Source organism: Atractosteus spatula, chromosome 7, assembly GCF_055471065.1.
Source record: "Atractosteus spatula isolate fAtrSpa1 chromosome 7, fAtrSpa1.hap1, whole genome shotgun sequence".
Lineage (NCBI taxonomy): Eukaryota > Metazoa > Chordata > Actinopteri > Semionotiformes > Lepisosteidae > Atractosteus > Atractosteus spatula.
This window is the reverse complement of record NC_142712.1, coordinates 6933970-6948380: the sequence shown is the minus strand read 5'-3', so window position 1 is coordinate 6948380 and position 14411 is coordinate 6933970.

Genomic DNA, 14411 nt, shown 5'->3' with positions numbered 1-14411 from the left:
TGACCTAACGAGTGGTCATTTTTTTTTCTCCTCGTCTTTCACTGTCCACACATCAGCAGTGACCCCCAGAGCACCCAAGATTATTGAATCAGATGTTCCTTTAAAAGAAAATTTTTAAATCAGAATCTTCATCAATGGCGTTCGCTGTGGACAACAGTAGCTCCCAGGTTGGAATTACCTCTCTGTACAAAATACTGAAGAAGATTTGAGATGTCTTCAGACGTTTTCGGAAGATTAATTCAACAAATGCAGACACGTATATATTTTTTTAAAGGGACAGGATTAAATGTAACATAAAGAAAACGCTTGTGGGTTGTCAGGAAAACTGACAGCACCGCACAAAAAAGTACCCCCTCTCTTATTTTGATACAAGGGAAAGTCATCAAGAAACAGATAGGAAAACCAAACGCACCTTGTGCACGTAATGATAACAGATGAGCTTATAAACACAAATATACAGGATAACTTGTTGTATTATTACAACAATCGATAATACAACCGGGGGGAATGTTATAATAACAATTATTATATATATATATCCAAAAATATCTTTGGCACCATCTTGAAGAAGCCATCCACTGAAAAAAACAAGGTTGCACCAATGTTCCTTAGTTATAACTGGCTAATACTGGCCTCATGCTTTTCAGCCCATGGCATGAGAAGTAAGAAATGTATCTTGTACCTCTTGAGTCTAAACACACCTAGGCATTGGGCCACAGCAGTAACTTCGGGATCAGTTTTTGAAAAATGGAAAAGGTCCTTAGTCAAAGTTGGCAAGAACATAAGCCATTGCTCTTTCTTAATCTTGCATTTCAAATACGACACCCTGGGAGAAAATTATTTTAACGTTCTTGATTTTTGTGAGGGAATTTGCCAAGCTCTACGTGCTCTTAAAATTCAGCACTGAAGCAAAATTAATGTTGGCATTAAAAGGAGTTACTACACAACAATTTCCTTAAATGAATATGAAGGAAGAAAAAATATATTTTTTGGGGGGGTGGGAATAGAGGAAAATTCCTAAAGAATTAGTCTGACAAATCCTTTATTCTGACTACATTTGTTTATTGAAGCCTGGGTAGACTGTGAAAGCTCTACAACAATACAGAACAGATGACCCCATCAAAGCCATTTATAATCATTTGTATTGTAAACAAAGCATAATGGAATGGTTGAGGTTTTTCACCACGCACAAAAACTCCCTTTCTGAGTAACAGCAGGCAGCTGTTTTTTAACTAAAAATACCTGTTCAAATAAATGTGCAGGGACACTGTAGGCATTGCCTTCAGATCAGTCCATCAGTGGCCCCGGCTCCTGATCGGTCCCTTGAAAACTACTATACATTTATTATTGTGACTCAAAAACACAGCTGCAAAAACATTTATTGGATGTACTGAAAAAAAATGGGATTCATTTTTTAAAATAATAAGTTTCAAAGCTTTCAGGGACCCAACAGCAAGGTCGCATTTGTATAAGCTACCACAAAATTCGTTTTCTCCTGGAATAACCCACCTACATCACAGACGTTGTTGCAGAAACTGAGAGAGTACTGTGAAAGGGAAAAACTACAGAAGATTACATTTACAGAGGTGATGGTGACAAACACAACCATCATGGAAATCGAGCGTTCTAGAGTAACAGAAAGCCAGGACATGCCTAGCATTATACAAAATAAAGAGCTTTCTGGCGCACGAAGTTAGATGAAACCAGGATATCAGAATCAGAATATTTGACAGACATAAGAACAAAAAAACATTCAAAGGGCATAGTGTCAGAGCTACAGTCCACTTAATACATGTCCATTTTAATGCAATGTTATGTAATGCGATCACAGAAGTACAGTCTGTATAAAGGAAGAAGTGGTTGTCATGGGAGATTTTAATTTTCTCTACACGGATTGAGAAAAACCACCAGAGACGTTTGGTTCTGAAAGTGAAATGATTGGCATAGCTAACAATTGCTTCCTTTCGCAGTTTGTCAGTGTGTAGTGTTTCAAACAATCACAACAGGAGGGAAAATCGATTGTGAGAAACAGATGTCAGACAGCTGTTAGCAAAGAGCAATCAAAATGTTGTATATTTTGAAGCCGTTTAAAACAAAGGTTTACAATTTCAGGAGAGTAGACTACTGGAAAATGAGACAGAGATTGAGAAGGAGAATGTGATAGGCTAGATATGGACCAAGCCGCATTTTAAAGATATTCAGCTTGAGGCACAGGAATGCTTCATCATAAGAATATGCACATTCCAGGCAAGAGACGAGTAGCCTAAATTGTTTAATCAAAATTAAGAAAATATATAGAAGTAGAAAGTACAGTACTTTATAAAATGAACATGAAATAAATTGAATACTTTCCTTTCTTCAGCAGATGACTATAATGAATTGCAAAGACATGTAAAATGATATTTGAAAGGCCAAGGGAGAATTAAAATATTTTGCAATGTAAGCTAAAATACATTTTAAATGTTTTTGGTACTACATTTTCAGAAGTTAAGAGACTCAAAAAGTGAAATGAAAGCAACAATCAGACATCAGACAATAAAGGAGACATGGCTGATGTATTAAATGAATATTTCTCCAGATGTTCACCACAGAAGAAATCAGCAACATGCCACAGGCTGAGAAGAGACAGAAAGTTGGAAATTAAACAATTCAAGTATAGAAGAGGCAGAAATGTCCCTTTAAGAATGCTTCCAGAAGACGGGTAACACCTCCGTCATTGAAAATTTGCTAATGTAGTATCTGTCCATTATAAAAGGATGACAAAAGCCAATACATAATAAAAAGGCAAACATAATTTTAGAATATATGGCTTACATTACTCGACAAAGACCATTTAGAAAATCGTGCACACTTCTGGTCACCAAGTCACAAAAAGATATTGCTGCTTTGGAATCATCTCAGAGAAAGTGGTACATTCCCAGGCTCATGGGAATGCCATTATTCTGAAAGGCTAAAAGAACTAAATCTTTTTCATCTCAGAGAAGATCATGAGGGGATCTGATCTGAGCATTCAAAATCCTCAAAGGCACTGGCAAAATCAACACAATGGACTTCCTCACAATCAACAGTCAAACACAAACCACAAGAGACAAATGAAAACTGAGGGAAAGTGTTTTTTAAATTAAGAACAGGGGACATTTTTTCACACATAGTGTTGAGTGAGTCTGAAACAAACTACTTGGCCATAGTAATCAAAATGATACCCTGGGTATTTTTCCAGCTATCAAATCAGCTAGAGAGGCAAAATAGCCTCTTGTTTGTAACTTACTGTTTTTAAATAAAGATGTTGACTGATGGGCCAGCTGACAGATGGTAATTTGTTTGACACAGTAATTCAGAGGGGTAACACCGTGACTTTCGTGAATGTACAGGTGTCAATTTATGCACGTATTCTGCCCATCATCAGGAAACCCGTTTCTCATTACTCTCATTAACATCCAAAAACGATGATGATGACCAAAAACCTGCTGTTACCAGCAATACAGTTGTTCTCGTTTCCAATTAGTGCTTTTGTTTTATTTTAATATAAGACGGGAACATCGAGTTCTTTTAAAAGCGCGTTTGGATGCTTTGAAGTGTCCAGCTGACATATTATACACACACACACTACAGTGCGAGTGCCTGACATTCTTTTTTGTGGTATTTACCAAGAAGCACTGGACGGGTGGCAATTAGTCATTCCATATTTTCTGTTACTTTCCCTTGCAGAAGGGGGTATGACAAATCACAAAAGTAAAAAAAAAAAAGAAGAAGAAAGCTACTCGATTTCCTCCCGGTAACACGCAGGAGGTCGTGAGTGATGCGATCCCGAGTCTCCTAATGGTGAGGTGGGTGGGAGGTTATGAGGGGGTGACAGGCACAGGAATCGTTTCGCTCTTTCCTCCCAGCTCCCTGGGCTGACGTCAAACAGACGTCTTGCAAGCCTTATCGTTCCCGATCGCAAACCGGCGAGACGGCGGAGGAATCGGTCTCCCACTTTCGGCACCAGCCGGCCGGGCCTCTTCCGAGCCAGTACCGTACCTTAGACCTCCCAGGTAGACTGAGGCTGCGTAGAGTCCTCTCAGCACACTCCCAGTGGGAATCAGAGGACGGGGGGGAAAGTCATATTTGCTTTCACAGTTCAAGACCCTGGAGCAGATCAGGCTTGAGATCCTGTTAATGATTCATTTTGCAATCTGAAGGGCCGGCATCTTTCATCCTCCCCCCTTTTTGTGCCTCCTATCTGCGATCTAGACCCTAGGGGGGACAAAGACAAAGAATAAAGTTTTCTGGTCTGAAACGTATTTTACCTTTTCACCGTACAATAAACGAAGTTTACAGAGTATCAGATCTCTGCATAAAAATACCAGAATGCCGACACCTAAATTAAAACACGGTGTCCTATTCTCTGAACCTGGTGTTTGTTGCGTGTTTCTCGGGCCCTACTGGTGCCGAAGACTGCCGCAAGCGGACGGTAAAAAGTCAAACTACTCGAGTAAATCACCCAGTGAATATTGGAGCAGGAAAGGGAAAAGGGAGTTTCCATGCCAAGCAGAAATTAGTGATTGTGCCCTAAAATGTTTTTCTTCTGCCTTCTTTAAAGCCGGGTAAGGCATGATTTACTATAAGCTGATTAACACTCATGGCGTATACAACCTCACTTCTTAATTACTCTTCGTTTTAAACGGAAACAGATGCTTCCCGGCTTAGTAGTATAATTAAACATGGCCTCACATACCTTAAGAAGCTGAATCACTCAGTCAAATGTGCGTACAATATTCATTGCTTAATATGGTAAAGTGCAGGAAGTCTTAGAGTGGTTTACAGCCCACTCATATATACTTTTCAGAAATATTGCTCAGTCACAATGGTGAGCTTTTTAAAATGTTCGTTGTTAGTACAGGCAGTGTGAACTAAACACTAAAATCGTACTTGAAAGTTGTAAACATAATCATTTTGTTTATTCCTTCTAGAAAGAGCACATTCCGATTTCAGAAATGGCATGTAGGGTTAACACAGAAATCATTGTGGTTTCATTGGTCTTTATCATGGTTTATTTTAGACAACCATGGTTTAATAAAACCGCACTTACCTTCCTGCTGTCACATTTGATTTTTACAGTACAAGCATGGTTTTACAACATAGAGTTTTTCTTGATCATATACACATGTACTGGACTTTAGGTGGACTGTGGAAAATTATTTCAGCAAGGGTGAAGGTGAAGAAAATTCTAAGATAATCCTAAAAATTAAGGAGATCATTAGTTATCAATAGTCTTACTCTATTTCGTAGAAAGACATTTCTACAAAATAAAAAACAATGAAATTTAGGTTCCTCCTTTCATGTGGCAGAAATTACATGCTTTGCCTAGGATTAGGTTGATATTTTACTTTTTTTAAACTTAAATTGCTTAATTTTGTTTTACTTTATTAACAAAAAAAATTCTGTCCTTGTTTCAAATAAAAAAAATAATCAAATATAATGAAGTTAGATATTTCAGTCCATGTGAAATCACATGTAGTTAAATTGAATTGTTATCCTGAGATGTTTACATCCGTTTTCGGCGTATTCATCTTTATCAGCCATTTCACTATGAGCTGATTGTATTTACCAGACCATGACCAACTAAATTTAGCCTAACATCCCCTTGTTTTTCAGCCTTCTTAGCCAGAGAAAACATGATTACTCTCCCTGTTTCCTTAAAAAAATTAGAAACCCACAGAGGGGAAAATGCCAGTCTGAAGTGTTCAGCTGAAAAAAAAATCAATTAGTACCCATTGCTTCTATTCTCTACATGAATCACAGCTTTTTTGTAACAAGTACAAAAAAAAAACCAACTTCCTTGTTTTGGCTTAATTAGACTATTACAAAAATTCTCTCTGTGACTCAATCTTGAACTCTCAGGTCAACAGATCATTCCATATTTTATCACGTTCTTGGTATGTATACATCTAAACAAATGTCTTGGGTATAAAAATGTATATGTGCATATGCTGTATATCAAGATGATGATCTCCAGTCCTTCAGGGCCAGATATTGCTGGAAATTTTAGAGGTTCTTCCAAGTAGCAGCTGAATAAGCATCATTATTCAATTAATTTAATTTAACAATTAGGTTAAGAGATGGAATGCTAACCAGAGGGGCCTGTTGCCCTCCAGGACTGAAACTGCCCCTCCTGAGTGTACTGAGAAAGGCTTTTCTCTCGTGGACGTTCTGTTTTATTAAACTGACAGGTGTCTTTTCCATAAAGAGATCTGAGAAGAAGCGTTCCTCCGTCAGGGAGCAGATCTCACTGAGACCCCTGCACTGTTGAGCTGTACAGTGCGTGTGTGCGTGTGTGTGTGTGTGTGTGTGTGTGTGTGCTGGATCTCCTCCCATGCCTGCAAAAAACAGCCAGCACCCGAGAGGTACAGCAGACCCTCTCCGCGTGTGCCTCTGACAAGGAGCAGGCCTTGGATTTAGTCTCCCAGATGAAAAGCAGTGGGATGACATCCATGCTTTTCTCCAGTTTCATAAATTAAGTCCAGCATTTGTGTAAACAGACTGTGAACACTAGCACATCGATCCTCTTTCCATCCCTTGACAATGAGGCATGTAAATAAAACTGAGGGACTTTGACCTTACTCAACCCTTACACACAGAGAAGCCAGGAATATGGGAGAAAAGTGATCAGATTCTCAGACACTTTCTATAATGAGGTGAAAGGGAAAGTTTGACCTTTTATTCTGGATCTAGAAAACTGAAATTCAGACCTTGTCCCTCAAGTGTCTGGTATCCTTTGGGGGATTTCCTCCTTGTCCGCACATTTCTTGTCCGCATGTTTGCCATGAGGGCAGCTAATGAACAGGGGCTTGATGGAGACTGCACTGGAGCACGTTATCGTCTTACCTCATGCATGCCGATTTACTGCTGCCAACAAAGTACAGATCACAAAACCTACAAAAAAAACATCAAGGACTTTTGAAAATGCTAGTTTGATTCATCATGTGAAATGGAACAAACTCGCAATAAGCATTGAGAGGGAAACAGTAATTAATTCAAGATGTCGATCCGAGCTCCTCCTGGGTACCTGCTGACTTTTCTTTGGTGCCTTCCTGACACGCACTTTATCACAAAGTTGTAATGTAACTAATCTGAACTCTGCACTAAGATGAGAAAGCAGTACAATATGCCTTTGTTTCACAAAGGGAACACCAAAACAGTGCTTACATAATTTGAAGGCTTTGCATAATAGGGAATGCTTTAATTTAATCCACATGACAAAAGGTGAGGAGAAAAATCTGCAGAGTGCTTGGCACAGGTTATAGTTTTCTCACCTCTGGGCCACGAGGGTGACTATTAAAAGAAATAGACAAAAAGTCATCTGTTTTGGAGACCACAGACCTCACGGCATGGCTCAGGGCATGTTTCAATACAGAAAAATGGAACCTGGAACCCCGTATCGCAATTTCAAAGTCCTGGAATGAGATCTTGAAAGGTAAGACCAGACATTCCTGAAGTGGATGTCAGGGTAAAAGCCAACCTCACCTGAGTAAAAGGGTGGCAGTCATGTTTGGGGATTTGGGTGTTAGCGGTATAGACAGTGGCTTTGTGCTTGAGAAACAGGGGGCCTTGGTTGGTGTGCTGTCTGCTTTGTGCACTGAGTAGCCGAAGCTGAGTGAGTCGACAGGCTCCTGGACAAAGTTGGTGTCGATCCAGTTGCCATGATCCAATGACATCGGAAAAGGTATATTCAGATCCCGCCAGACAAATTTAAGAATGTAGCTCCTAAACCTAGGATAAATGCAAAGTGATCCATTCTGGAATTAGGATCTTACACTATATGTATCATGTGAGTGATTCTGAGCTTTAAGAAACTACTCCTAAAAGACATCTGGGTTCTTATACAGACTCTAATATTTCCTCGTTAAGTCACTGAACAGAAGTAATAATTGAAGCAAACAGAATACTTGGGTATAATAGGAACCTGTGTGGAGTTTTTTTCCAGGGAAGTTAAGTTTAAGTTTTAAAATGCACTAGATTTATTTCATTTAAAATATTGTTTTTTGTTCTGGTAAACACAAAAAGGATATTAAAGCCTTAGAAACTCTTCAAAGAACAGAAAGAAGAGTAATTCCTGGTCACAGAGCATTGTCATGTATGGGCAGGATAATGGGCAGCTAAATCTCTTCATTCTTGAACAAAGGAGATTTACACGACAAGCTGCACAACAGAAAGATGTAGCTGACACGTCTTTCCTGCTGAATGGAGCAGCTGTAAGACAGAAAGGACCACTTTGCGAGAACTGTGCATCTTTGAGAAAGAATCTGAGTAACTGAGAGGTCAAAGGTGGTCCTCAATCTCAGCTATTTTTGTTCTGAATTCCTTCCCTTCCCAGGGTGTGTGTTTGGGGCCTACAGTTTCCAGGCTTGCGGTCTTCAGAGAGTAAGACTCCAGCCCTGCAACCCAGGGCAGCCCCAGTGGTCAGAAGTTCAAAGCTCAGATAAGGAATTCATTACTCACCAAATGCCACAAGCATGAGGACAGTGGAGAAAGTGTTGGGATTTTGTTCTGTCAGTGTGCTGAAGTGTTAGGTTGCGGAGGGACCCCTTTGTATTCAGAAGCACTGTAGAAGCTGGGCAGTGATTGCACACCGAGACCATCAGACTCAGCAGTATTTGAACAGCAGCGTTCAAAAGGGAGATCCACAACAACAAAAAATAATTTCTGGACGATCTTATTTCATCAGGCACTTTTCCACACGTTCATGCAAGTCATTAGAGACTTTCTGTGGCGAGCATTACTCATGCATTCCAGAAAAGCTAATGATCACAGGTGGAAATGTTTTCAAACAACCTGTAAGACGCATACAGACACACAACTCAAAACCTTCATTGCAGAGCTCTGAAATATTTAATATTCCTGAGAGGCCAGCAAAGTGAGACCTCCTGCTGAGCTGGATGCACCTCTGTTTTAGCAAATAACATCAGGGTATAAGCATACACAATTCCTGAGTGCCAAGGAATGTATTATACACCTTTCTATACGAAACGAACAGCAACAATTAGGTTTGTGTTTTCAAATTGTTTTCATGTGTCATAACCAGAGTCATAGCCAAGGATTGTTAGGATCAAAACCATTAGTCCTTTCTTCCTAGAATACACCCCTCAGGGAAATATCACTGCACTACCCATTACAGCTCCACCAGATTTTCTATTTAACTACAAAGCTGTTTTTATTAGTTATTCAACAGCTGTGGGGGTGTGAAGTATAAGAACATAAAAATGTTCTGAATTATGACCTCCCTTTTATTTTAAAGGTTGTCCTTTCAGAATTATTTTCATTATGAATAAAATAAATCTTCTTGAATTATTTTTTTTTAATTAATCTGTGGATTTAACTAAAGACAAAGCGGTTGGTTTGAGCTCCAGAAGACTGCCGCTCTCTTCAGAAAAGTGGAAAAAAGCTTTGAAGATGCAATGGGGGCCTGGCACTTTTTTCAACGTGCAGGGATGCAATACAGTAAGTCACAACGCAGTTCAGTATGGCTTGAAGTAAGTTTATTACACAGGGCCCTAAGGACAGCTGATCAAGGAGTTCTCTTCTTCGCTTTGGTCTAGAACCCAGGTATTGTGCAGTGCATTTTTGAATCTAGAGTAAGCATGAACAGCCTCACGTGTTTCCTTAAAATAACAAAACACTCCACTGATAGAAGAGCATATTGGAACAAATGTGTATTTAACAACCAGCAATGAAATAATATCTCCAAATCCCAGAATGGTAGGCCTCACAACATCCAGTGGTTGCACATCTCTCATAGTCCAGTCAGTCTAAATGAAGGCTTCATCGCTGCAAAGCAATCAGGCATATGTAAACTAGTCTCTACAAGGGTAAGCCTGAAAGAGCCATTCAAAAAAACAGGACTGATGGCACATATCCATGACATCTGGAAAACAGAAGTCATTGTCACTGCTTCAGGGCTGCCACGCAGATCCTGCAACAAACTGAGGAGGATCACCTTCATGAAGAGTGTGAAAAATAGTGAGTGAATTTAACTTACAGGATCATATGATCTTAGTTACTAGGGGCGGTACGGAGGCTCTGTGGCTCAGGATCTGCGCCTGTGGCTGGAAGGTTGCCATTTTGTATCCCGTGGCCGACAGAGGAATCCTACTCCGTTGGGCCCCTGAGCAAGGCCCTTAACCCCAACTGCTCCAGGGGTGCCTTATAAATGGCTGACCCTGCGCTCTGACCCCAAGCTTTACTCCCTGTCTGTGTGTCTCATGGAGAGCAAGTTGGGGTATGCGAAAAGACAAATTCCTAATACAAGAAATTGTATATGGCCAATAAAGTGATCTTATCTTAGTGTCTTTTATTATCTAGGAAAATATCATTAACTGGGTCTTTATTCAAACATTATGCCAATGCCACAGATGGTGCATGTTTCTAAAGAAAAAAAAAAGCAAAAAAACATGCAGAACCTCAGGGGTCCTGGCTCCAGTTGACCTGGTCATTTTGCTGCGTCTCAATCTCCTGGCACAGGAAGTCCAGGAGCTGCCTGCTACACGCTGGTGTGTCAGCTGTGCAGCCAGCTGCTCTCACACCGATGACACTGGCCTGGGGGGTGCCAGACCGGCAGTCTTCTCTGGAGCAAAGGCCCACAGCCCTGCTCTTGACAAGACTGTCTCTCACTCTTCTCTTTTACCAACACTGTCTAATGTAAAGAACATAGTGGTTTTCAATCACAATGTGGAACTGGATCTGAAGATCTCAGGCCAAGCTGCTATCGCCTTACAGGTTAATACATTTTCTTATGCGCGCTTACTGTGCAGGCTTTGCCATGTGCCAGGACCCTGCCCAAGCTGCAGCACAGTGCAGGGAGGAGATTCATTCAGACTGGGTTCCACGCCTGTACGTGCTCCTGCCTGGGCTCTCCATTCAAAGGTCGAAATGAACATCCGGAAGTGATGCCAACTGGTTATCTCTGTTACAATCAATCACACTCCGAGATCAACCCCAGTTTGTGCACACCCAATATCATAGGGTACCTCAGACAGCACCCACTGCACGCACCAGCACCCTCTTTCCAAATAACTTCCTGTGTAAAACCTGAAGCCCAAATATATCAAGTTTGCAGATAATGGTTCGATAATAAAACCTAATGCTATAATTGGATGCAAGTCAGGCCGAAATAAAGCCTGGTGACAACCACCACCACCACACTAAAGGAAAAGTGTTGCCCTTCTCTCAGATTGGCTGTCCAGTAGGCTCACCAGTTTGATGAGCTTCACTAAGCAGTCGCTATTAAATCAGCCCTTTCAGGACCCGTAGCTAGTGTACGAGTGACAGACAAGCGAGCGAAATGGACTCGATTCACGGACGAGAAAGTTTTGAGAAGCATCTGGAATTACATGCGGATTAGTAATTCTTCTTAGAATATCAAACAAACATGGATGTCATAGCTGATCCCAGTGTTGTTTTTCTAACCATTACCTAGAAACCCGTCTGCATACTAATACACAGACAGTCAGGCCTGGGGTAGGGGGTAGCTGGCTCACAGTCTGGTATCAATTTTTGCTCTATTAAAATTTCTATTTGGAAGAAAAGACCGAAACCAGATGGGGATTTATCGTGTCTTTTTTTTTTACTATGAGCAAGTATGAGCAACTGGTCAGAGGAAAGTAATGTCATCGAATGTGACTTAGCGCATTAATCACTGAATGAGGACTGCGCACGGGGGCAGAAAATAATGTAAAGTCAGCATGCGTTTAAACAAAACCATATGTCAAAGGCCTGAATCAGACTGGCATTGCTGCCAGAAATTAAACTGAGATGCATCTGAGCTACAAGGAAGAAATAAATGACCTGGAAAAACTACATCTTGCTGATATGAAAAAAAATGTATCTCCTGGTGTGCCAGAAAGCCTTTCTGTCCATTTCAGATTCAATGCAATCACAGAATTAAAAAAAGAAGTAAGTGAACTCTTGGGGAGTTTCAGAATAAGACTTTCGAAGTGAGAGGCTGTGTGGGTGACTCCTCAAGCACAAAATGTCACAATGTGCGTAATTTTCTACTCAGTATTATGCACAGACTTAATATTTAAGTCATCTTTACTAGGTAAAGTTTTTTTGTCTTTTTCTCAGAGAAAAACCTTATGTATTTTGTGAAGAAATAAAAAATTATGTTAGGAATATAGGAATATATATTCCTATAAATAGGAATATAAATACATGCAAGATTTAAATCAAAGGATTTCATTTTGAAAATGTATAAAGCACTAATAAGACCTCATTTAAAATATTGTGAGCACGTTGTGAGCATGTGAGCACATGTTAGATAAAAAATATTGCTGCTCAGGATCCAGTCCAGGGAAGAGCCGTCACATAATGTCTTCGGCTTAAAGGAATGTCTTTAACAGGCAGGGTGAGAGAACTGCGTCTTTTTGATATTGAACAAAAAAGATTAGGAGGGGACCTGACTCAAGGATTCAGAATCCCCAAAGGCAGTGACAAAGTCAGCACTTTGAACTTCAATGTCAGCAGCAGAACACGAACCACAGAACAGTGGAATCTGAAGGGAAGCGAATTTGAAACGGAGAATAGGAGCTGTTCTTTTTGCTCAGAAGGTTATGGGTGTCTGGAACAAATTACCCAGCCACGTTGTCAAAGCTGATAGCCTGGCCTGTTTCAAGAAATGACTGGAGAAAATCCTTGGAGATTTCATGTAGCTTAATATCAATGGAATAAGTTAGATGGAGTGACTGGCCTCCACCCTTTTGTAACTTTTCTTAGGTGCATAATGCTGTCCAAAGCTGCCCAAAGTATACTGTATGAACCTAATTTTGCCACCATGTCTGCAGGATAGTTCAGTTTTGCTCCTGCCACAATGCTTGACTTTAGAAGAGTGTGTGGTCTCTTGTTGTGGCACTTTAATCGGATTTTCTGCAGGTTTATGATGACACCCTTACAGAGATAAAGGAGAGCAATCAGTGCACGTTAGGCACTCTGATTCTACACATTTTACAGATCAAAGGAATAGTTACTCTATATCACACACATGGTAAAAGAGTGGATATAGTGGTTAGTAAAAGTGCTTTCTGTTCCTGGTTTAAAAAATACACTTCAGGTAAAGGAATATTTCCTTGTTCTGGATGGCATCAATAGGGACAGTCCCTATAACTACACTTCAGTTTTTGAATGTTTATTAATGGAAACTTGAAGATGTGAAAATTTAGATGTTCTTCCCTTTGTACTGTACAGAATATAATAGGATATATTATATATATATTGGATAACTGACTGTTTTAGAGATAACAGAGATGACACGTTTTATCATTTAGATAATGATATCTCTTATTTAGGTATAACAGAAATAATGTGCTCAAGCACTAATCACTATATAATACAATATATGCGTGACAATTTGTTTTAAATTTATTAATTTCAGTAGCAAATTCCTATGGCAGAGATTGCTAAATTTGTAGTTAAGAATATAAGCAATGTTATTAAGGGTCTGGAATTAGGGTTAAGAAAGACTGTGTAATGTATTTGTCACCCCCGTACCTGTGATACACTTATCCAGATGTTTAACCCACAATGTGTGCATTTACCTTACATTGCCTAATCAAATTGTGATGACCTCACATGCAATAGCAGGGTTTGTGTTTGCAGAACTGTTATGCAGATTGTTTGCCTATTAAAGTGAGCACAAAGAGTAGAACATGGGCATTCTAAATTTGAACATGGGGTTTTCCAGGTACAATTTATTTTGCATTATCTCCCTTTTATCTGTGTTAAAATGAAAGTAAAACAACCCCAGACTGACTACTACTCTGATGTTTGGCTAATTGTCATTACCGTCAAAGGCAGATAACTCTGCTGCCTCACAGCTCCAAGTGTCCTGGGTTCAATTCCTGCCTGGGTCCTACCAAAATAAAAGACCTTTCAGTGAGGTAAAGACTAGTCCTTCCCAACACCACCATTACACAACAGCTGTACATTGGCCACCAAAGTCACATATAAAACTGAATTTTTGGATACTTGGACAACACCTTAAAACCTTAACCTTTCCTGGTGGTTTATTGGTAGATACTTGCAATACTTGCTGCAGCTCACTTCCCCCAGGGAAGTGATCCAGGGAGCAACTGTGCAGGCCAGGATGGAGACTGGATAGATGGAGAGGTAACAAGGAATGCAAGGGAAGTGTTAACTTCATTTAAGTGCCCTGAGAGCAGAGCCGGAGGTCAGGACTTTAGGATAAGGATTTATGAGGGCTTTGGGTAGGATTGCATTTGAGGAGATTACAGCTACATACAACTATTTAAAAAAAAATATTGTAATCCTAAAATGTGAAATTATTCTGGTTTGTATTTTCATACAGTAATTCCTGAATACATCATCTGACGTTAGACTCGTCTTGCCATGTGGAGCATTTTACAGTAAGAGCTAAGTCC